The sequence below is a fragment of the Canis aureus genome, chromosome 14, assembly GCF_053574225.1.
Source record: "Canis aureus isolate CA01 chromosome 14, VMU_Caureus_v.1.0, whole genome shotgun sequence".
Taxonomy (NCBI): domain Eukaryota; kingdom Metazoa; phylum Chordata; class Mammalia; order Carnivora; family Canidae; genus Canis; species Canis aureus.
In genome coordinates this window covers 12,327,809-12,352,287 of record NC_135624.1, presented here as the reverse complement: position 1 = coordinate 12,352,287, position 24,479 = coordinate 12,327,809, and the positions used below count along the sequence as shown (strand labels likewise).

At 35.1% G+C, this 24,479-nt stretch overlaps 1 protein-coding gene across 6 annotated transcripts in view; it reads right to left on the bottom strand.

Moving 5' to 3' along the window:
• The window catches only part of EMC2 (ER membrane protein complex subunit 2), a 251,640-nt gene that overhangs the window by 3,719 nt on the left and 223,442 nt on the right, over positions 1-24,479 (bottom strand). For 3 of the 6 annotated variants that reach the window (XR_013351589.1, XR_013351590.1, XR_013351592.1), the window contains one exon: positions 12,633-12,783. The exons of the other annotated variants lie outside the window; for them this stretch is intronic. The gene's annotated coding sequence lies outside the window, so the exon portion shown is untranslated. The remainder of the gene's footprint in view (positions 1-12,632; positions 12,784-24,479) is intronic. 6 annotated transcript variants of the gene reach the window in all.

Here is a 24,479-nt window from a genome sequence, read left to right as displayed (position 1 = left end):
TATACCACTTACCAGTCCAGACATACTATAGTGATTGCAAACTTTTAGATGTTTGTTCTCTTTAGGAATGGTAAGCACAAATGACTATATATTCTATTGTTTCCAGTATCTTGTTTTGACCCAATCAACCAGAGGCTCCAACATGTGACTCTGACTCTTTAGCAAGGGACATAAAGACACTTAGATTCTTTCATAGCAGCAGCAAGCAGCCATGGTGCCCTACATGCAGCAGCAGCTCCAGACCAACCATTTGGACTAAAAGATCTTGGCTTCTTCCCGCTTGGCATAAAAATGCCTTGGTTCATATCCAGTCTTATGCCTAGTTCTTTATCTTCCCATTGATTCTGTGACTGCTTGCCATCCTTGCACATTTATATATATAGAAATCTTTCTTTTTCCTTTTTTTCTCTAACATTAACCAGTTAGTTTTGTTACCTGTAATCAAAACATTCTTAGCTAATAGAAAGGGAGGTCTTCACGTAACAGGCCCAAGTAAGAACCTAGTAATCATGCTAAGTGACTGAGCTGGCACTTCCTAACAGAATTATTTGTTGCTTTTGGCAGATTCGGGGGGAAAAAACCCCAACTTTACCAGAGCTTCTGACGCCACTGACTATCACTCTGGATGTATTCTCCAGGGAAAGAGAACACTGGGGGAAGAAACAGTATTGCAATTTAGACTGCCACTCCATTTAATAATGGGGAAATTGTATTACTGTACTGGTAATTAGTTTTTTTAAAAGCCTCATGTAAAATGTCAGCTGGACTCTGTTTATTGGAATGTATCAACACATTAGACAAACCTAGCCTTGTTGATTTACCCAAGACAGCTAATCTGATGCATTTCAATTGAGCCTATTACAAACCTGGCTCTGACTTGTAAAAATGTCTGAGTCAAGACTGAGTTGGACTATCTACATATATATGTATTTTCCTGCCTTTAATGACAGACACGAACTTGTGGAAAAAGTTGTTTATCCTTTGAGCACCAAACATACAGAGTCCCTTTGAAACGTTAAAACTGGAGCCATTGGTCTGTTATCTACAGAGAGAAAAACAATACTATGGCTTCAGGAGAAACAGATAGGAGGCGCTGAGATGGAAAGAAAAACACCAACAGGAATGATAAACTGGATTTTAATGACAAAGTCACTTTGCCAACTGTAACTTGGGTGCTGGGTAAGCTGATCTGACTTCATTAGGTGATTGTCAGCCTCCCGAAGCCATCATCAGCCTGGAAGAAAGCCATATGTGTTGGTCGCACAAATGGACATTGATTTTTCAATAAACTGGAACCCAAAGCCAACATCACTCCACTGATATCTTTTCTCAGGAGAGAGGATTTCTCGCTCATGCCTGGCACCATGTCTCAGCTCTTATATTACAAGAATTACATGGGTGAAGCAGAGTAGAAAACAGCAGCTCACTTAAGTCATGTGATAAATGAGGCAATTAAGTCAATTAGATGCACAGTTACTGAGTTATATCTGTTTTGCTTTGTAAAATATAATTTTAAGTAGGATCATCTATCTTACCATACTGGACAGCATTAGAATTCTGTGGGGCAGAAAAAATGTGATTCATTACTCTATGAAAACAGTGCCTTACTCTCTAAACTGGATAAAGTAATTTGGCCTTTAAATTGGAGGTTATGATCCCTTAACTCTCTCTGAGCAGAACACATTTTGTGTTTGTTGTTTGCCTGCACTTTAAATGCATGGCTTTTGTAATAGTCATCATGTGGTTGGGGTACTAGTAGAACATTAATTTTTTTCAATGCATGATTTACCATATGCATCTCTTTATGGAGGAAGATTTAGTTGTAGCAGATTTACATTGTTCTGGTCAAGTCACTTGAGTGACTATAATAAAAGGATGAGCAGTCACCCTTGTTTGAGAGAAGAGTACCAGGACCTTTAGAGGTTTAATTAAATACTGTTCACTGTCACTCCATAACCTTGGTATGCAGAATTGTCATGACAGAGAGATGTATGCATCTGCAGAGGAGCTAAGGAGATTCTGGGAAAGGCAACCTAATAAGACCCTTTGCTTTTAGAAGATGAATACTTCCAGAGCCTCCAATGAATTGTGATGGCCTTATCTAAGGGATGTGGGTAGGTTAGGGCACTAGGAGACACCAGAGTAAATAAACGATTAGATTGGAGGTTTATCAATAAATTGCTCATGAGTCAAATTATGTTTCCTTTGCCTTCCACAAATTATAATTTCCTTGTTTTAGTAAACCAACAAAAAATTAGTGAACTACTTAAAGGTTAGGATATTTCACATATAAATATGGATTACTTTGGCCAGAGTACATGTTCTGCAATTTGCTTTCAAAGTCTACTACTAACATACATACTTCTACTCTCCTTGCTTCATTCATTTCTTTTACTTTCTTTTATTTTACGACTGTCAGCAGGCAGTTGAGTTTTTCACCTTATGCCTAGATGGTTGTGGGAAAGGGTTCTGATTATGTCACACAAGGAGGCTAAGAATGGAAGCTCCTTTTAACCCAGCCACCTATTGTTGAGAAACTATGGCTAAACAGGTAAGGAGAAACTGAGTTGCAGCCTTGGGAACAGTCCTGGTTGAAACTGAGCATGCAAGCTGCGAACAATAAGGGGTGGAGATCTAGCAAGGACATCACTATGGGAGAGGACAAAAACATTAAACACGGATTTTTTTATTTTAAGATTTATTTACTTATTTGAGAGAGAGAGAGCAAGAGTGAGAGTGGGGGGAGGGGCCGAGGGAAAGGAAGAGAAAAAATCTCCAGCAGACTCCCCTGAGCACAGAGCCTGACTCTGGGCTCAATCTCCCGACCTGGGCCAAAGTCAAGAGCCAGAGGCTCAACTGACTGAGGCACCCAGGCACCCCATTAAATATGGATTTTTAAAGACAGAAGTAATTGTTGGTTAAAGAATATGTAAATCCTAAATTCAAAAAATATTGTCAAGTTGACCTGAAAAAGGTTTAACCAAGTTTAATACTGACCAACAGCTCATGAGAGCACCAGTTTGCATACTAGTCTTTTTAAATTTTGCTAATCTGATGGGGGAAAATTTTCCAGTTTGAATTCTATTAGTGAGTTTAAGCATATTTTCAGATGTATGCTGGCCATGTTTTTAGAACTGCCAGTTTGTAACTATTGTTTATTTTTCTTATTAGGATATTTGCTTTTCCTTATTGAGCTGTAGGAACTCCCGATGGCTCTTTCTCTATCTGTTGCAAATATTTTCTTCCAGTTTGTTACTTTAAATTTGGCTCTTGTATCACATTGTCCAGAAATTGTTCATTTTTGTTTATAAGATAAAAGCTTTTTTATGGGTTTGGGGTTTAATGTCTTACATAGATCCCCTCAGCTTCATGATTGTCAAAATAACCTCCTGTACATTCCTTTAATAAGTCTGTAGGTTTTTGTAAACCTACATGTTTGTAAACATGTAAAATATAACACTTCCAACATATTGTGCTAAAGGACATAGGTTGGCTTGGGACCAAAGTGAGGCTTTCTATGTCTTCTCTACAGATCTAGTTCTTAGGACCTAACTGTGGGAAGAGTGAGATCTGCAAAGAAATTATTCAAACAGTTCAAGGAAGAAAATGTACTCCAATAATATCTCCCTCCTAGGAGGAGCAAAAATTCTTTCTTCTTTAAGGAAAAATAAAAAACAAAGGAATAATCACCCTTCCCAATTTAAACCTATATTATTTATCTTTCTCAATTTTTCTTTTTAGTACATCCTTGCATGTTTTCTCTTTCAGATGAATTTTAAGAGACACTTGTAACTATCATTTAAAAAATCTTGTTAGGATTTTAGTTCATATTGCATTTAATTTATATATTTATTTACATACTTATTTATGCTATTGAGTTTTCTTATCCTGAGGCTTTTTCACTTAGGCTTTATTTTATATATTTGAGTAAAATCATATAATTTCCCCTATAAATGTCATATGCACTCTGCTATGTTGACTCATGAATATTTTAATAATTTGTGTTCTCATTGTATTAGATCTTTCAGTTTTCTAATTAGTTTTTAATTGTACATAGAAAAGATGTTGATTTTTGTATATTGACATTGTATCAACTCATTTTACTAAAATTATCATTCTATTCCTTCTCTTGAAATTCTATTGTTTATAATAATAAAAGTTTGAGTCCCTTGTTTCAATACTTCTAACTCATTTTCTTTTCTTACCTTATTGCATTGCTTAGGACTCCTGGTTCTAGTAATCATGATAGTTTTCAGCATTCTTATTTTGGTCAAGACTTCAGTGGGAACACTTTTAATGTTTCACCTTTATGATATTTGCTAAGTTTTTCTGACAGATTTTTTTAAAAAACTAAACTAAGGAAGAACCTATTTATTCCTAGTATGACTTTATTAAGAATGGTTTTGATTCATGAGAAATGCCCTTTACAATAATTGTGTAATATTCTCTAAATCTGTTAGTTCAATTGAATTATATAAATAGATTTCCCAATGCTAAGGCATTAGTACACTTCTAGAATAATCATATTTAGGAATTTTATAATTCTCTGAAAAATTACTGGTTTTCATTTCTGACTCTTTAACTTAAGATACTTTTACTCATATTTGTAAATGAGATTAATTTATACTTTCCTATATTTGTATTCTTTTATTTTCTAGTTATGCAGCTTAATTAAATGAGTTTTGAAGTTTTCAACATTTTAATTCTTTAGAAAGATTATTTAACAGAGCAATTTTCTTTTCTTTAAAAGTTAAACTGAGATCTGAGTGGGATCAGTCGATTGAGTGTATGACTCTGGGTTTTGGCTCAGATCACAATCTCAGGGTCATGAGAAAGAGCCCCACATCTAGTTCCACACTCAGTGCAGTCTACTTGAGATTCTCTTCTCACCACCCCATCTGTCCCTCCCTATGCTTTTGCTCCCTCTCTTTATTTCTTTCTCTTTCAAATTAAAAAAAAATCTTAAAAAAAAGTTAAACATAATTTGCCTATAAATTAATTTTGAGCTCATCTCTTTTATAGGGATAGATTTTAATATAATTGATGTAATCAATTTTTACCTCTTTTCAAGTCATTTGAAATAATTTATACTTCCTTACTTATTCATTTTCTTTGTTTTTTTCCCCTTTCAACCAAAAAATTATTCATGGTGTTCTGTCAAGAATTCTTGACATTACTATTTGTAGCTATGTTTTCTTTCTTTTATATTATTTTATCTTCTTTTTTTCTTTAACATACTTATCAAAGAAAACAAAAGACTAACTTCTCATTTTTGTGATTTAATCTATTATGTACTCTATTTTATTAATGCCCATGTATCTCTTTACTGAGTCCTGCCCTTGTTTCAGCAGAAGTTGGTCCTTACTGTGTAAATTACTGGAAGTTTTTGAGAGCCACAGTAGAACACTGTGAGATTATTCATGTGAGAGTCTGTCAGTTTATATGAGTTTCTATATTCAATCCCTGATATTAAGGAAGGGAAAAATTTAATTATAAACCACATCATCATTTGATGGATAAAGCTTTTGAAATGTTCTAGTCTAATTCTATTAATTTTTTCATTTATTTATTAAATAATATTTTTGAATGAAAAATATCCAATGCCAACTATGTAGTGCATGCTGTGCCATGTGCTGAGAATAACCAAATACACATGATTCCGATTCTCACAAGGCTTACAATCTGGTAGAAGAGATAGACATTAAACAGATAAATATACATAGGTAATTTTTAATTGTCCTATGTACTTTGAAAAAAGAAACAGAGTGCTATGAAAAAGAATAATTTAGATGGAAAAATCAAAGAAAAATATCCCTGAGGAAGTGATATTTGAGGTAAGATAAAAATGATGATAGACTTTAGGTAGGCTAGGAGTGAAGGCAGGGCAGTAGGGGTAAAGGAATAGCATAAGCAGAAGCCTGGAGATAAGAAATATCCTGGCTTGCTAAAAGTTAAAAGAAGACAGGTTAAGATTAGAGCAAATTAGACAGTGGGGAAAGAAAGAAACAAAAGAAGAAGAAAAGAAACAAAGAAGAAACAAAGCTGAGATGTAGACAAAGACCTGAGCATAATGGGCCTGTAGCCATAAACAAAAACTTTGGATTTGATTCTAAAGAAAATGAGGAATCACTGAAATGTTTTAATCTGGGGAGTGACATAATTGAATCCACATTTCCAAAAGACCCAGCTGGCTTCAGGGCAGAGAACAAATTGGAGCAGACCAAGGGTGGAAACAAGACGAGTAGTTTGAAATTGTTGACATATATCATGTAAGAAATAATGGTAGCTTTGGCTAGAGTGGTAGAGATGGCAAATGTACACTGATGTGATTCATTTTAAAAGATGAAATCAATATGCCAGGTGATGACTTTTTTTTTTTTGAGGTAAGATACAACATACAATTTGCCATTTTTAACCATTTTAAGTATTCAATTCAATGTCATTTAGTACATTCACAATGTCTGCAACCACCACCACTGTCTAGTTTCAGTACATTTTCATCACCCTAAAAGATTTATACCCATTAAGCAGTCACTCCTCTTTATTTGCTGAACTGTGACTGTACCCTAGCCCCCAAAATTCATAAGTTGAAGTTCTAACCCTAAGTATCTTAGAATATGATTGTATTTGGAAATACTGCCTAGAAAGAGGAAATTAGGGTAAAATGAGATCATACAGGTGGGCCATAATCCAACTTGACTGGTTTCCTGATAAGAAGAGTAGATAAGGACATAGACCTACACAAAGAAGAAACCATATGAAGACAGAGGGGGAAAACATCCATCCACAAGTCAAGGAGACAGAACTCAGAAGAAATCAACACTGCCAGCAGCTTGATCTCAGACATCTAGCTTCCAGAACTGTGAGAAAATAGATTTCTGCCATCCTGTTTAAGTCATCTGGCCTGTGGTTTTTTGCTATGGCAGCCCAAGAAAACCAAATAACTCACCATTCCTTCGTCTCCTCAGCTCATGGCATGTGTCTATATTTGCCTATTTTGGATATTTCTTACAAAGGAAACCATATAATATGTAATCTTTTATGCCCAGCTTCTTTAACTTAGCATAGTATTTTGAAGGTACATCCATGTTGTAGCATGGATCAGTCTGTTCCTTTTTAAATGGCTAAGTAATGTTCCATTGCATAGATACATTACTTTTTGTTTATCTATTCATTAGTTGATGGTTGGTGAAGACTTTGATATAAGAAAAAAAAGGGGATCCCTGGGTGGCGCAGCGGTTTAGCGCCTGCCTTTGGCCCAGGGCGCGATCCTGGAGACCCGGGATTGAATCCCACATCGGGCTCCCGGTGCATGGAGCCTGCTTCTCCCTCTGCCTATGTTTCTGCCTCTCTCTCTCTCTCTCTCTCTCTCTCTCTCTCATAAATAAGTAAAAATTAAAAAAAAGGAAAAAAAAGACTTTGATTTAAGCAATGAAGGAGAAAAATGGGTCAAGATGACTTCTAGATTTCTAGGTGCAAAGCGTGAGAGAAAAGATGCCATTTATTGGTATGGAAATGAATGGAAGAAGAGTATATTAGAAGGGAGACTTAGAAAGATTACGTCTACAAAGGTTTAATAACTAGTAGTCACTTGGCTGAGGCCAAGTGTGTTCTCCCACTCCATTCCCCTCTCTCTTCCTTTAACAAATAAGCATGGGTGAAGTAATCCATACCATTTTAATGGTTTTAGCCATTTGCCTTTTCCCATCAACCAAGTGAAATTATTCCTGGTCATTTCTAGCCCAGACATATGGGCTATCAAACAAACAAAAACCACAGGCAAAGACTGTCAACATATGAACACATAACTAAGTCTCAGTACTAGTACCCATCCACAGTATTAAAATTCTACCAACTAACCAAGTGATCTTTTCTCTTGGTCTCCCAGAAAATTGCAGTCATTTTTAACAGAATTTTTATTATGAAAATAATAACTAGACATGAGAAATTTTGAAATATATAGAAAGAAACATAAAAGAAAATAAAAGCTACTTATGATCTCTTCACCCACAGATAAACACTGTTAACATTTTGCAACATTTCTTTTTTTCTATAAATTTTACAGAAATATCTCTCTAAATTCAGGAATTGTATTCCTAAAAGTATTGTGGTTGGCAAAATAGTGATTGGCATGCTCAAGGTGCTACAGAAAATATAAATTTAAGGAGAAATATTAAATTGTATTGAAGTAGTTCTAAAACAGCAAATGGAAATTCTAGAACACACTTACTTTTAAAAAGTCTTCAGTACTTGTTTTGTTAAAAAGTCCTTTTCTAAATCACCTTCTTCAGTTATAAAGAAAATATTGTGCTAGTGCCATGAGCTTCTGGGGTTTTATATTAGGCAGACTCTACTACTTTTTACTTTTTGAACAAGTTTTATTGCCTTGAAACATCTTTGCATCCATGGTCTCCATCATTTCTTTAGGCAGTTAGCAGTGACATGGTTGAACATTTCATCACCCTCACCTTTTGCTTTGTTCCAGCCTCTTCAAAATTTATCACTGGGCTTAAGATCACATTTCTTTGGATGTGACTTTCAGTTCCTCCTGTGAGTGGCTGGGGTCTCTCTCTCTCTCTCTTTCTCTTTTTTTTTTTTTTTTTTTTTTTAGAGTAATCCCATAATTGGCTTATATGGGCTATATGTAGAGCTAACAATAATTGTGGTCTTCTTTTGTTTAAAAGAATCTAACAAAACTAGGCATGGGCATGATGATGATGATAATAATAATAATAATAGCAGCAGCAGCAGCAGCATAGGAAAACATGTTCCAGATATTTTAATTGACATGCTAATATAAAACTAAGTTCCCCCAAAGCCCAAATTTTCTAATACTATATTTATGTAATTGAAAGCTATTGTTTTTGTCATCTTCATTCTTCACTTAATATTCTAAAAGAATTTTTCTTAACACCAGTCACAAAAATTAACTCAAAATGAATTAAAGTTATTCACTGTGAGACCTAAAACCATGAAATTGCTAGGAAAAAAAAAAAAAAAAAACAGGAAAAAAGCTCCTTGGCATGGGTCTTTGTAATGATTTCTTGGAAATCACACCTAAAGCACAAGCAACATCAAAATTAACAAGTGGAGTTCCATCTAAAAAACTTTTGTACAGCAAAAAAAAAAAAAAAAAAAAAAAACACAAACCAAAATGAAAGACAACCTATGAAATGGGAAAAAATACTTGTAAACCATTTATCTGATAAGGGATTAGTATCCAAAATACACAAAGAACTCATACAACTCAATAGCAAAGAAAACCCATAATCCAGTTAAAAAATGAATAAAGTACCCAAGCAGACATTTTTTTCCAAAGAAGATACATAAAAGGCCAATTAAGTATATGAAAAGATGCTTAAAATCACTAGTCATTAGTACAAATTAAAACTGCAATGAGGTATCACCTTATGCCTGTTATAATGGCCATCATCAAACAGAGAAAAGATGACAAATGCTGGCATAGATGTGGAGTAAAGGGAACCAACGCTTGAGTACTGTTTCTCAGATCATAAGTTGGTACAACCACTTTGGAAAACAGTATGGAGATCCCTCAAAAAAATAAAAATACAACTAGTATATGTTTCAGCAATTCCACTTTGGGGAATATATCAAAGGAAATGAAAAAACTAACTCAAAAATATATCTACACCCCCATGTTCATACTAGCATTATTTGCAATAACCAAGACATAAAAACAACTACATATACTTCTAGTACATCATAGGTGAAGAATATTATTCAGTCATAAAAATGAAGAAACCCTACTATTTGTGAAAACACTGGTGTACTTTGAAGGCATCATGCCAAGAAGTTAATCAGAGAAAGACAAACAGTGTATGATCTCATTTATACGTGGAATCTAAAAAACGAAACTTTGGTTATAGAAAGAGATCAGACTTGTGGTTACCAGAAGTTGAGGGTCAGGAGAGGAAAACTGGAGGAATATGGTCAAAACTTACAAGCCTTCAGTTATAAGATTGATAAGTACTAGAAATATAATAATGTACGCTATGATTACTATAGTTAATGCTACTATATGATATGTAGAAAAATGGTTAAGAGAGTTGATCCTAAGAGTTCTCATCAAAAGAAGAAGGGATTTTTTTCTTTTCTTTTTATTAAATATCTATATGACATGATGGATATTAAGTAAAACCTACTGTGGTGTCAACCAAATCATCTTGCAGTACACCTTAAACTTATACAGTGATGTATGTCAATCATTTCTCAATAAAACTGGAGGAAAAAAGAATTTCTTCTTTATGAAAATATATCCTCCCCTGAAAAATGTAAAGAAGGATTAATGCATTTTATCTAGTGTTTTGTTCTGGAGGTAAAAATAGGCATTTCTCTTAAGTGATACCCTCTCCAGGAGAAACACAGCATGAAAACTGGTTTCCTACTTGAAATCTAGATATGGTCATGGTCAAAGTAATATCTACAGTGATCTATTTCAAGACCATACTGAATTTGGGGTGCCATTGCAAGCTGGTGATAGAGTAAAAACAAAATATCAAAGGTTGAATCACTGTAGCTTGTCACAACTCATCTATCTGAACATACCCTTAAATTCAAGTCTTATTAAAAAGTATACAGGAAGATGTAGTCTGACACAATCTCATGGCTCCAAGGTCAATTAACCACATTTAGTCTCATGCCCAAGTACAATTAAAATACTGATCAGTACAGAAAGATGTATTTTGTGGCAAAAACAAGGAGTCAAAGTAACTGTCATTACTTGTCAATATTCCCTCTTGCCACAAGGTAATGGTGGAAACATGGCTAGAGTTTGAGCCATTTTTGGAAAAGAGTCATCTGGTCAAATTGCGCATGATTCATTTGTTTCAGAAAAGGTCAAAATACCAAGGTTGTTTTGAAACTACTTCAGCCAAAAATCAATATTTTTTTCACATTAAATTGAAGCTACTATATTTTCAAATATTTTTTAGAAAATTTTCTAACATACTTCTAGCTCACTGATATGTATATAATGCATTTTATGTTAATTTATTCAGTTAAAAGTAATCTTTATTTAAGAAGCTTAATATTCTTATGTTTTTATGTTTATGTTAAGGTCAGTATTTTTACACTGTGTTTACTGAAAATTTTGTAAAAATAGTGCTTGCTTTAGCAGCATATATACTAAAAAAATTTATAAAAATACAGATTGAATGACTAATTATTTGGAACCATGGTAGAAAGAAGAGAAACTAGATTATATTCTCTTCCCTCTAGGCTGGATCACCATAGACATATCACAAATTGTCTCCTAGAAACTGTATTTATCTCACAAATGTCACCTAAATAAAATTCATATCATTTAGCCTAGATAGTAAGATGCTGGATTTAAGAGATTTATGATGAGATATCTCACAACTAAAGATTAAACTATAAATTCCAGTAGTGAAAATAAATAATCAGCCTGTGAATAGTGTTTTGATTTACATTTTCGTGTCTGTGACCAAAGTCAAGGTTAATTTGAAATTTTACTTCAACATCTATAAGATTTTTCTAGTCAAGCCCATAAAGGTTCATTGATTCTTTCATTGAATTTTTTCAGTAACTATTTTGTGCCAGTTGCTGGTGTTAACAGAGCAACCAACAAGTCATCATTCATTCATTCATTCATTCAGATTGAGGTATGTCAATGAAAAGAAACTTAGAATTCCAACCCTCCACATGCTTACGTTCCAGTTGAAGGGCAGGGAGAGGAGTTAAATAAAAGATAAATTTTATATGTTAAGTATATTAGGCCATTTTGTTAGAAGGCCAAAAATATTATTTTAGAAAATACAGCAATATGATCAGGAGAAAGTTGACATTTTAAACAGGATGATCATAGAAGGCCTAATTGGGAAGGTGGCATATGAGTAAAGATGTGGTGAAGAGGGAATGAACTATGTACATATCCCCATAGGCTGAGGGAATATCCTGCGCCAAGACCTTGGGATAGGACAGATAATGCTTAGCATGTATGAGGTCCAGAAAGAAGGCCATTGTATATGGAGATGAATGAACAAGAAGAGTTATAGAGGAGATGAAGATAGAGAAGTAAGAGGGAAGATCAGGTAGGGTTCCACTGGAAGGATTTTTGGCTTTTATTCTGAGGGAGATTGGTAGCCAGTGGAAGATTTGAGTCAAAGAATGACAGGAGCTGATTTAAAGTCCCCAAAAGTATTCTTACGTAAGATTTGGTATCCCGTATATGTTCTCCTAACTTACTGACTTCTAACATTATTTCTGCTATCCAATCCTGATATCTTTCCCTTCCCCTCTATGATAATTCTCCTTTTGAATACACTTTCAGAATTTCACATTCAATATTCCCCCACCTTTTACACAAGTCTGTCACAATTGTATCTCCTTTTTTTAAAAAGCTAGTTTATCATTTTCTCCATCTATCCTTTTTGTTTTTCTTTCTACTTTCAAATTATTTTGTTACTATGATACAATTAATATGAACGGTATTACCTCCTTGTCATAATTCCCCATACTAAACTGTATTCAACATGACATGTTTCCATTCGTTTCCAAATGAGTGACATTCTCTGGAATGAGTATCTTTTAACAACTATGGATAGCATTGGCCTAGGTCTATGTTCCATTGGTATAAATGCAAGCATACTCACCATTTCCTAGTGTATTTTTAACTGCTGTGTCACATCCTCTGAAATTCTGTGTCACCTCTTCTAAATTTAAAATTTTCTACCATTTAATTCTCTAAATGGCTAGCAGAAAAGTTTTTTAATTTTTTTTTTTTTACATTTTGCTTCCATGTATCTGAAAACAGAATAAGATTATGACCAGAATTACTTTAAAGAGCCTGTAATATTCGGTAGAAACAGAAACAACATTCATTTGATGTCTTGTGACTCATTAGGGGACTCTAGTTAGGATTTTAAATTATTTATTTAATGGGCATAGATGATAGATTTGATGTTACATTTTGCAAGAATGTCCATTTCTATCCTGGCAGCTGTTCAGGGCCACTACTCCAACTCCAATAGACAAAGAAGAGGCCTTCTCTAAAGGGACAAGAGCCACAACCACATTCTGGAAATTTTTAAGCAAATCTAGGTTGTACTTTGTTTTAGTTTCAGATCTCTCAGAAGATTATATGAAGTCATAGAGTATACAAGTCAAGTATACAAGTACTTGACAAGTATAGGCAATAATGAAAGCAAAGTGGAGAGGTGACACAAGAAATGGAAGGCAATTAATCAATGATATTTGTGTGTGTGTGCACATATGCATGTGTGTATATGACAACTTCCAGAATTATTGGTCAAGAACTATTCTATAAGTATTAACTTCCTACATGCCACTTTTCACAGTTGAGGTATTGGGATTGGAGAGGACAAGTCCCTGGGCTTATCTGGAAATTGGAAATCAGGCAGAGCAAAGTGAGACATTTGAGTAATATGGGTTGGGCACTGATAGCATCTGCTACACATCTAAATCTACCTTCCCTTCGGAGTACATACATAACTCACACATTATCCGCTGCACAATTCCATGGAGCACAATTCACATAGATGACAATGTGAGTGGTGCCCCACTGGAGTCATGCAGCTTGGCCCTGCCTATCTGAAACCCAGTTCAATCCATACAACTACTAGTTGTTTTGGTTCATATGACATGTTAAACTCATAGATGAGGTCCCATAATTAGTTACCATAGCAGTCTACAGACAAGGCTAACCCTAGCTACCATGGTTCAATTACAGAATTTCTGAATAACTTCCATGGAGTATTAGGCCCACTGACCCACATGACATTGAATCTTCAGACTTTTTGACCTTTGTCTCTTTGGTATTACTACTTTTCACTAACTGGTCTTATCACTCAGATATATACAATCCATGACAATTAGTATGATGTTTCTGGAACCAAGTGAAGACTGATGGGTTATAACAGGCAAGATGAAAAGATAAGGATAGCTGTTCCCAGTATAATACTTTAGGCCATGGAGTTTCCTCAAAGAGTTAAAAATAGAGCTACCCTATGACCAAGAAATTGCACTACTAGGAATTTACCCCAAAGAAACAGATACAGTGAAAAGCCGAGACACCTGCTCCTCAATGTTTCTAGCAGCAATGTCCACAATAGCCAAACTGCAGAAGGAGCCTCGGTGTCCATCAAAAGATGAATGGATAAAGAAGATGTGGTCTATGTATACAATGGAATATTACTCAGCCCTTAGAAATGATGAATACCCACCATTTGCTTCAACATGGATGGAACTGGAGGGTTTTATACTGAGTGAAGTAAGTCAATTGGAGAAAGACAATAATTATATGGTTTCACTCAAACAAGGAATATAAAAAAATAGTGAAAGGGATTATAGGGGAAATGAGAGAAAATGAGTGGGAACAATCAGAGAGGGTGACAAAACATGAGAGACTAACTCTGGGAAATGAGCAAGGGGTAGTGGAAGGGGAGGTGGGTGGAGGGATGGGATGACTGGTGATGGGCACTGAGGGGGGCACTTGATGGGATGGATGAGCACTGGGTGTTATACTATATGTTGGCAAATTGAACTCCAATAAAAAATATACATATAAAAAATGAAAAATTTAAAAATTTTTAAAAAGTCAATTTACCAACATGAGTATGACACCAGCGCTCATCATGTTACGTACACCCCATCTTCTTTAGAGTAAGAGTCAATCAAACTCGTGTTGGACATGATGAATTTAGCTCATAAGTGATCCTATGTGCATAGTAGGAATAAATGGGAAAGCATTTTTAAAAAATACCTTAGGCCACACTCCCATCTCTACAATATGCAGAGAAATGCATATACATACACACCACTGTTTAAGAAATTCATGGAGCACCAAATAATACCACATGTATATTTACACAAATAAACATTCTCATTAAGCTCATGGTATATGGAGAATACAGGCACAAAAGCAAACAATCATAGTACAACATGTTGGTAAATCCTTGTTGAAACAAGTCTTTAAGGAAGGGTGCTAATCTAATTTTGCAAACTCCAGGTAACAATATTTAACTATAATTGTCAAGTTGGATTCCTGTAGTCTAGGCACCCATGTTTAATAAAGTCTTTAACTTGGGACTGTATGAAAATAATAGGAGATTTTGAAAATGTTTGAATCTATTCATTGACATGGGAACTGTACAATTTGCCATACTTGAACTTAAATTAAGATATTGATAATAAGTCAAATACTATTCAGTAGGGTTCTGATATCAATATTTGGTTATTTCTCATCTAGGGAATGAGCAGAAGAGTGGTCAAAATAGTTATGTCTGTTCTGATTTCAACTGGATTCTTCTAGGTTTGCTGATTTTCTGTATCTCCCACAGTGTTTGGTTTTTGGCCCATACAATCTGCCCTGGGATTGTGTTATGCTGAGAGCTTATTTGAAGTCTGTTTGAAGTCATCTTTATCTTTTGGTTGCTTTTGAGGTTTGGTTCCCTGTAATGTTCTCTATGAAATGCCTGTTCCTGTTGCTTGGCTGTTTCACTAAGCTGACTACTGTCTATGTTCTTCCTGTGAACCACATTCCCTGCCATAGTGAGGGATGGCTACATTCAGCTTTCGTTGCCCTCAAGATTTGTTTCCTTTCATTGCCTAGACTCTTCCAGTGTAGAACTGCATAGCAACTTACTCCTCCCTAGGCTCAATGCTCTGAAGTCATGTGATAATAAGGCAGGAACTAGTACTCCAAATGTGTACTGACTTTATGAGATAGGTACTGAACATAACAGAAAAGTCTTACTTTGATCTATGTTTGAGGATAACAGAGACAGCTTCATAGGATTTTTAGGCAGACTGGTGAATTCTCTAAATGTTATAGTTTCTTGCATTAGCCATAACATTAGTTCTCTGGAATTCTTTTCTTGGAATAAGAAGATCCCATTGTGTGATTTTTTTCCCCAAAACAACTTCATAGGTAGATTTTGTAATACCATTTAAATATCCCATGAGTTTTGATGAATTTGTTAAAATCTTTATATATTCATCAATAAATTGATCAATTATTGCCAATACTCCTTTGAATGCATTGCTCATTGCTGTATAGTCCATCCAATGACATAATCATAGAAGATAAATATGGAGTGGATCACTAGAATTGAATCTCCAAAAGATGTATCTCAGAATTTTCCTTTTATTCCTTTGCATGCTAAGCATTTAAGCTTGGAATTAAAATCACGCTTAAAAGAGGGCTAAAAGAACAACTAGGGGAGAGAGAACCAATATTTATTGAGCACCTACTGTGAGTTAGGTATAGTTCTCTATAAATATCTGATGTGATCTTCAAAAAAATTCTTGTAGATTAAAAAAATATTTTATGATTGAGAAAACTTGAAAAACACGAGTGATATTCTGAGGATTTGAATCCATGTCTTTCAGACTATTGAGGTCTTGCTTTTACACTTATATTTCCTCTACATACAACAAGTGAAGTTGAAAAGTTGTGTTTAACTCTTGATCTTCATGTCAAAACCACCTTTATTTAAAATTTTTCAATTCATTCACTCAACAACCAACATTTGGAACATCTGCTTTGTGTACAGTGTTATATTAAACCTATCTCCATACTGCTCATTCTTTATCATCTTGTTCTGAGCAAAAACTATTCTTGCTAAAATTCCCAGATGCTCCAGATGACATTATTACAGATTTGAATTGACTTAATTTTTTTGAACTTCAGAAGGAATTTTGTTGGTTGATCTCTTTGAGATAGATTTGAGGTACAGGAAGGAAAGTTAAACGTCATTGCTTTGTAAATTTTAATCCTTTGACTTTAAACCACCAAGATACCAAACTTGGCTGGCTCATTCCAATGAACCAGACCTCAAACTGTGCTCCAATACTATGCAAACTCTTCACAAAACAAATAGTCCTTTATAGTTTGAAGAGGGGCCTTAACAGTGGACTGGCATCCCAGAAAGCAGCTGTGCTGGTCCTGGATGAATACATGATATAAATTCTAATTTATTCTAATTCTAGATAGAGGGACCTATAAGCCAGAAAGATGCTGAGACCGTGTCTCATAATGCCAGGGAAAAAAATCTAATCCTCCTCTGATTTTGTCTATGATGAAATCAAACATTGGATTTCTAGAAACATGTAGGTGACTAAATAGATTTTTTTGTGCAGTTTCTTCTCAATATTTGGTAACATTTAGATACATCCTAAGGTTCCTAGTCTCAAGCCATTCTCTACTTTTAAAAATATTTTTTTCTCCTCCCCCCATAAAAATGGTCTCATTGTTCTTTATTTAGTTTAACAGAAGGATCCATGTACCAGCATTGCCTTAGCTTTGCTTGGCTTCAATTATACAAACTAACCACAGTCAGTTGGATGGCAACTGCCGTAGCAAAGTGCCTGCCCTCTCTGAATTCATGAGTGGAGTTTTTCCACCCACAATGTCAGGTACAGGATATGAATCGAGGATCAAAATTCTCTAGTGCAAATGGGGGAAAATTCCAATGAAATAATACTGCTTCTAAGATTAAGGTATACTGATCTGCTCTCCCCATACATAATAAGAATAAAAACTATCAGGTTTTTAATTGATTAATAACTATGATCCTGGCACTATACTAATTTTCTTACATATATTATCTCATTTAACACTTTATCTTCTAAGGTAGGCATTACAGAATTCATCTATAATTTATCAAATTCTTAAATACTCAATGATGTTTCTCCCCCACTATTTTTTCAAAATCACAGTTTGTTTTAATTCAGTTGAGCTGTTGGTCCTCTCCTGTTTGTGGTCCCTGAGGGCTGTCAACTCCCTGTTGCCATGCAATTCCAATTACATATTTTCAGACCGCTAATCTCTCTCCACCCCACCAGCTTTCCTGCTCCTGACCACAGAGTGACAACATCAGCTGCACCATGCCACGGAAAACAGGACTCAACGTTTCAGGAGAACCAGCTCAGCTAAGAGAATTTTCTGAGTTGTGAAAGCCTCTTAACACTTCAATATTGCATTAACCTCAGACTTCACCTGCTTTTCTTTGGGCCACAGGGATAATTAGCCATGTGAACATCTTTCATCCAACCACAAACAGAAACAAGCAGATCTTCTCAGCCTGACAACAAGGTAGTACAGCTCAGGGGTCAGTGGAAAGGAGTAAGAGCCCTGTTTTCATAATGGCCAGAAAATCAAGATATTGTGTGACCCTGAGCTAGTGTTTAACCTTTGGCTCTGTCCTAAACCCAGTGAGAAGTGCCTTTTACAAATAACTGGATAACTCCTAGACAAATGTAAAAAAAAATATTTCCAAGACTGAGAATTGCCACCATCTGTTCCTGTTAATAATTCAGATCATCTACTTTGCAACCACACTCAATCAAGGCTTCTATAGAACCCTATCAGGTCCCAGAGTTCTTTCCTGGCTCAAAAAACACACCTATGAAAAAAAAAAAGAAAGAAAAAAACAAAGAAAAACACACCTATGACAAGATTAATGAAATGTTTTATCTTATTATTCCAACTATACATTTTAAAAACATCATATTGCTAAGCATAGGTATGATATTCTCTTAATTTCTCCAGTGTTCTTCTTTTTTTATTAATGACCATCATTGGTCATTCTCTGGAACTTTGATCCAGATCTTGTGAGGATGTTGAAGTTTAAAATAGAGCTTAAAGGTTTGTAAGTCAATTGCATTTTAAATATTTTATTTAATTTCATTTTTCTTTCCTTTTCCTTTAACCTAAAATGAATTTATTCCTTGGTATTATTTCCTTCTGTTTCGTTGAATCTTAATGCTAGATTGAACACTGGATGAAAGTTTCCTGGTAACAGCTCACAAACTACTGGATTTATTCATCTTTCATGTATTTCTGTATCTAGATCTTCTACATAAGTATAGAACTGTTGCACTTTAATCTTTGTTGGATATAAGTATTTTCAAGGATTCTTAATCTGTTTCTGGAAGATGAGCCAGTTTTATTGAAATCTTGTGGGGTGTTGAGAAAGTAAGTAAAGGGAGCCAAGCTTAAAGTATCAAAATAAATCACTATGATCTTTATTTGTTTTTAAAATGGGGAAGTGATATCATGGGTGCATTAAGACTCAGCCACAACCACACAGCACTGAAGCATGTGGAAGACTCAGAATGAAAATCCTATCAATGATCTAAAGCTCTCATATATTGTGCTACACAATGCCTCATACTGGATTAAACTGAATTAGGATAACCCTTTTTTTCCTGAAGACCTTTCAGTGTAAGCCATTCCATAAGCAGATGGTGCTTCTGACCCCAGTAAATGTTGCACACAGTACCAGAATGACTATAGTTTTGGCCACTTGTTCATAGAGGAACTTCAATTGGAATGAAACTAAGGTATACTTTTTCATGAAGCAAAGAAAGGACTTTTAATAAAAGGTCAAGTAATTTATCCAAATTCAGAGTTAACATATTATTTATACTTCCAATGTTAACATTTTTCTGAGTGCAAGGAAAATAGACGTGAGAAAGGGAGATGGGACTGCTCACTTACTCTGGAAAATGCTCTATTCTTTCATTTTGGAGATAACTGGCATTTCCATGTGCTTTGTGCATATCAATGATAAGCTGATAATAGAAAAGCATACAAGTGGGTGTATTTTACTGGGCTTTTGAAAAATCTTATATGGTATCTTATGAAAATTAGAAAAATAAAATTAACATATTATTGCTTCAAATAAGAGTCTGCCCAGAGTCATAAGGAATTTCCACTTACTACCAAGAATTAGAAGATGGGTGATTTCCTTCTACCCTTTACCATGGCCAATGCAAATGTCATCAGCCAAAATTTCTTTCAGCCCAGAACAGAAGATGAAAGCTTTAGGGCTCAGTAGATTTTTAAAATAACTAAAAAGACCAATGATGATTACCTTTTTATAGTAATGTGTTTGGCAGGATAACATGTGTGTGTCCTCCCTACAGCCACTCCTGAAGCAGAATATCAACCTTTTATAGCCCCAGCCTCTAGAGATTTTGGCAAGGTGGGAAGCAGAGAGGAAATGATACTTTGGGGTTTCAGAAGTCTAGGAAGGAAGGAGAGATGATGCATTTGATAAGGTGAAACAGCCTGAAAAGGGAATGAGATCTGTGAGCCCTCTGAGCAATATCCACATATGCTCTGTGACAGCAACCTCAGAAGGTGGCAAGATGTTAGAAGGGAATGGTTGCATAATGTGTCTAAGGAGCCAGGATTGTAGGCACCAAGATTCCCAGGTCATAAAAAATATTCTCTGTGCCTAAATATAATGCATAAACAACAGAGTTCCAGATCTGGCAATGTAAACTGGATTAATATTGTAATAGCAGTTCAATTATGGCGACTATTGACTGATATCCAAATATGCTTCTCTAGCTTTAACTCCAAGTAAAAATCACAAATTTTTGGAGGATAAGGAAAGCCAGCCATAATGACCAAGAAGTTTGGATTCTCAGGACTGATGAAAAACATTTTTATGTGGTATTTCTGTATAAATGTGTTTATTGATTTTAGTTTGATGAGAGGCAAATTTTCTTTTTTTTCTTCTATAATTTGTGGAATCAGGATCCAACAAAGCTCATGGTGAATTTTTTAATACTGATGTAAACTTTCTTGATATATCAGGTATCAACATAACAAAATACCAGATAACAAAATATGTATTCTTGCAAGTCAGAAAACCTGGTTTCTTTCCCTGCTTCTGCCTTGGATATGTCCTTTTGACCTTGAATAAGTGATTAAAATGTGCTCATCTTTAGGTTCCTCATTTAAGATGGGAATTAATGTGGCCATCAGGTTTACCACTTAAAATTAGTAGATACAGAATTACCAAGAGTTGTGGTAGTACCAATGGTAGGAGTTGATGCTATTGTCATTTGTTTTGCTATGATATGTTTTGAAAATGGTATAGTTGCTCTAGTAAGATCTGCCAGTGACTACTGTCAATACAGCAATTAGCAGATATAATTGCTCCAGTTGGTAATTGTTAAGATTGTAGATGGTATAAATATACTTTTATGTATTTGTACACGCTTTGATAGATTTATTAAACAATAGTGACATATCAGCTTAGATATTATATTTCTAAAAGCAGGACAATTATAAAGAGCTCTAAAAAGCCATTTATTAACTTAATGAACTGATTGTGAAGGTGTCCTGGTTTGTTTTTGGTCATGTGAATAATATTCAAAAATGAGTAGACTGTCTTTTAAATGATATCCCAATAACCAAATGTTGGTGGCAAATTGATTTGAAATAGAGCATGGTGTCTTAACCAAGCAATATTTTTGTTTTAAGTCAGGGAAACAAGAGCTGCAGAACCAGGAAATGTAGAAGGAGCATGGAAAATATTTAATCAACAGTTATCCCTCTACAGGAAAATCACTAGTGTCCATAAAATGAAGCAGATGACAGTCTTGCTTTGCTTCTTAGTATTACGGGAGAAGGTACTCAAAATGCGATTTATTTTCATTTAAAGAGGGGAATGTACATATGCTGAAATCTGGGGGGAATGAGGAGGAGGCAAAAGAAGGTTATACTCTGCACTGTTCATTCCAAAGATGAATGACATCTAGGAAGGCTACTTTTAGAAATTATGTATATAAAGGGGAAATGAATAAAACTATTAAAATGTATCTATAGGATATGAATTTTCCTATATTATAACTTGATATTTTCTTTGTCATAACTGGATTATTATAGAAATGACAAAATTCAGGAAGTGGTTCCTTTCCAGTTTAAGCACTGTGCAGCCAGTAAGTTAGCTACCACTTACCAGTAATCTACACATCTGTGTTTAAATGCAGCAGGGAGAAATTTCCATGATCTTTGAAGTTCTTATTTATTATTAGCTAAAAAGAGTGACTCATCAATTACCCAGTATTCAATGGTCATTCTAATTAAAATCCACAGGTAATTTTTCTCCCTTGTTTACTTGTTATGTTTTGAATGAAAGGCTCTTTTGTAAAACTACATATTTTTGAACGACATATGAGCCACAGCACCTTAGTGTTTACATATTATATTTTCCTCTTCTTTAAGGTTCAGGTCTTGGCTTTAACATCTTTCATCCAAGAGAATGACTATTTTGAGGCTGAACTAGGATTGACCACATCTAACCTCAGAGAATAGAGGTGAAGGGCAAAAATTAGGAGAAAGTTAAAAAGAGGTCTTTTCTTACACTATGTTTAACCTTGATAAAGTCACTCTGCTACAAGAGTTGCTTTTTTTTTTAAGTTGAAATATAAAGATACAAGACCAAATTATCTATGAAAATCCTACTTCTTGATTTTCTGCTCAAAGTGAGGATGAAAGGAAGCATGTATATAAAATAAATACACTTGAATACAGTGCTGACAAAAAGCCAGCAGAAAAAGATGTTTCAACATGAGAGGTGTAGAGGGTTCAGCTTTCTCTAAGTCAACAACATGAGGGTGAAAATAGGGCCATAGAATAGTGACAGATCAGGGCTTTCTGTCGTGGTACCAATAATCACAGTGGAGAACACTAGCCCCTGCTGAAATCTCCCCGGCTAATTCAGTAAGACCCCAGATCATACTTTTATTCGTTTTCTTATCCATTCTGTGGTTCTTTTTTTCCTCTGCTCCTGATTCAGTAGCTTCCATTATCCCATCTAAGAGTCAAATCCTCTGCTTGGTTTCCTTTTTTTTTTTTTATGGTATTAATTTGTCATTTTTGTCACCAACCTCCATTTCCCCATCTTCTTGCAATGGCAACCAAAATTTTACTTTGTAGAAATTCCTTATTTCTTGTTGGTCCTGTTGCTTAGGAAAGATTGTCCCAACTCTAATATATATTAGTTAATGATATATATTAGCCTATCACCCTGGTCACAATGACCCATTCAGGAATGAACACATAACCCATTCAAGGTGAATGAGTCATGAAGAGATATTTGTTCTATATTCTATGGCAGCAATCACCAGAGACTGTGTCTCAGCCCCTTGATGGTTTGGTGTATGTGCAGTCTGACTGCCTCTGTCATTTTGTTACTCTATAACAGACCTGCTTGTTCTGAGGCCCTACTCTGCTACCTATTAAGTGTGTTGTCTTGGACAAGTTGCTTAGCCTCTGTGTGCCTTTTTCCTTGCCACAATAGGTTGTAATAGGAATTAAGTCAGAAAAAAAAGAATTAAATCAGGTAATGTATATAAAGTACTTAAAATAGTTGCAGGCATGTCATAAGCACTCCATAAGTGTTTAAACAAAATATTCCTTCATCGCTCATATTTTAAACCTTGTAGTTATCTTTGATGATTCCTCTTTTTCTGTACCTGCCATTCACTGAAAATTCTCTCTCTTATGAAACACCATCCTCTTTTTTTCCCAATCTGTTATACTTCACTGGCTACATTCTTATTTTTATATCTGCACACTCTTTTGTTTACCTCATGCATACTTTTTTAATGAATACCTATGGGGTTTTCTGTTCCAGCATCCCTTCTTTAGGAAGTAGTTGGCCTTCCCATTCTTTCCAAATGGTTCCATAGAAGCTGCTTCCTTAATACAGCATGAATCATACCCACCAGCCCCAGCCATAGCTTATTGATCAACAAGTGGGTAACACAGTCCCTTGTCTGGGATGTTTAGACTTACAGACCAATAAGAAGATGACATAATTTCTCTTCAACGAATAAAGCTCCATAGTGTAAAACTGGTGTGGTAGCAAAGTTTTCTGCCATGTAGAAAAATGCTAATTAAATTTTTAATGCTAATTAACTTTTTTTCTTGGCATTCTTGGAAACTTGGAAATTTACTGATATCCTAGGCCATATATCCAGAGTCATTCTGATAGGAAGTTTCTAGTTCATATATATATATATCCCTCCCTCCCCCTGAGGATCAACTTATGTTTCCTTTCTGCAAAATGGCTTAATTTCATCACACCTACTGTTTTTAAACCATAGGTACTCATTAGTCTGAGATCAGTACCTAGAGCTAAAGAATTAACTGCAGTGTATTAACAAATTAGACTCCACCTCAGGAGCCTGGATCTTTCAGTTTTTAATCATCCCATTTAGCCTCTTGAAATTTGTTTGAGGCCACTCTGGAACAGCATATAATTCTTTCAACAACATTCTGAAATGTGTCTTATATCTCCATTTTGCAGATGTGGAAGTGGATGCTCAGTTAAATGACTGACCCAGGTCAGGAAACTGGTTACACTGGTAAGAAAAGAGATATAAAGTCAGATAGGGAATAAATAAATGAGAGAGAGGAGCAACAGTAAGAAGCCTCTGTGCTCCTAGGGTAAGAGAGAAGGAGAGAGGTCATCTTCCTAGAGCCCACAATCTGAGGGTCATCCAGTGAAAGCTGGGAGCACAGAAGGCTTACCTGTCCTGCCAGGAGTCTGTATCACACAGGGTAGACCTGTCTGGTGGCAGCTATAGCAAGTGAAGGAGATGCTGGTGCTTCATCTATTATTGAACAAGAAAGGGAGAACTACTCTAGCTTCCTCCTTCCTTCTGTCCTACAA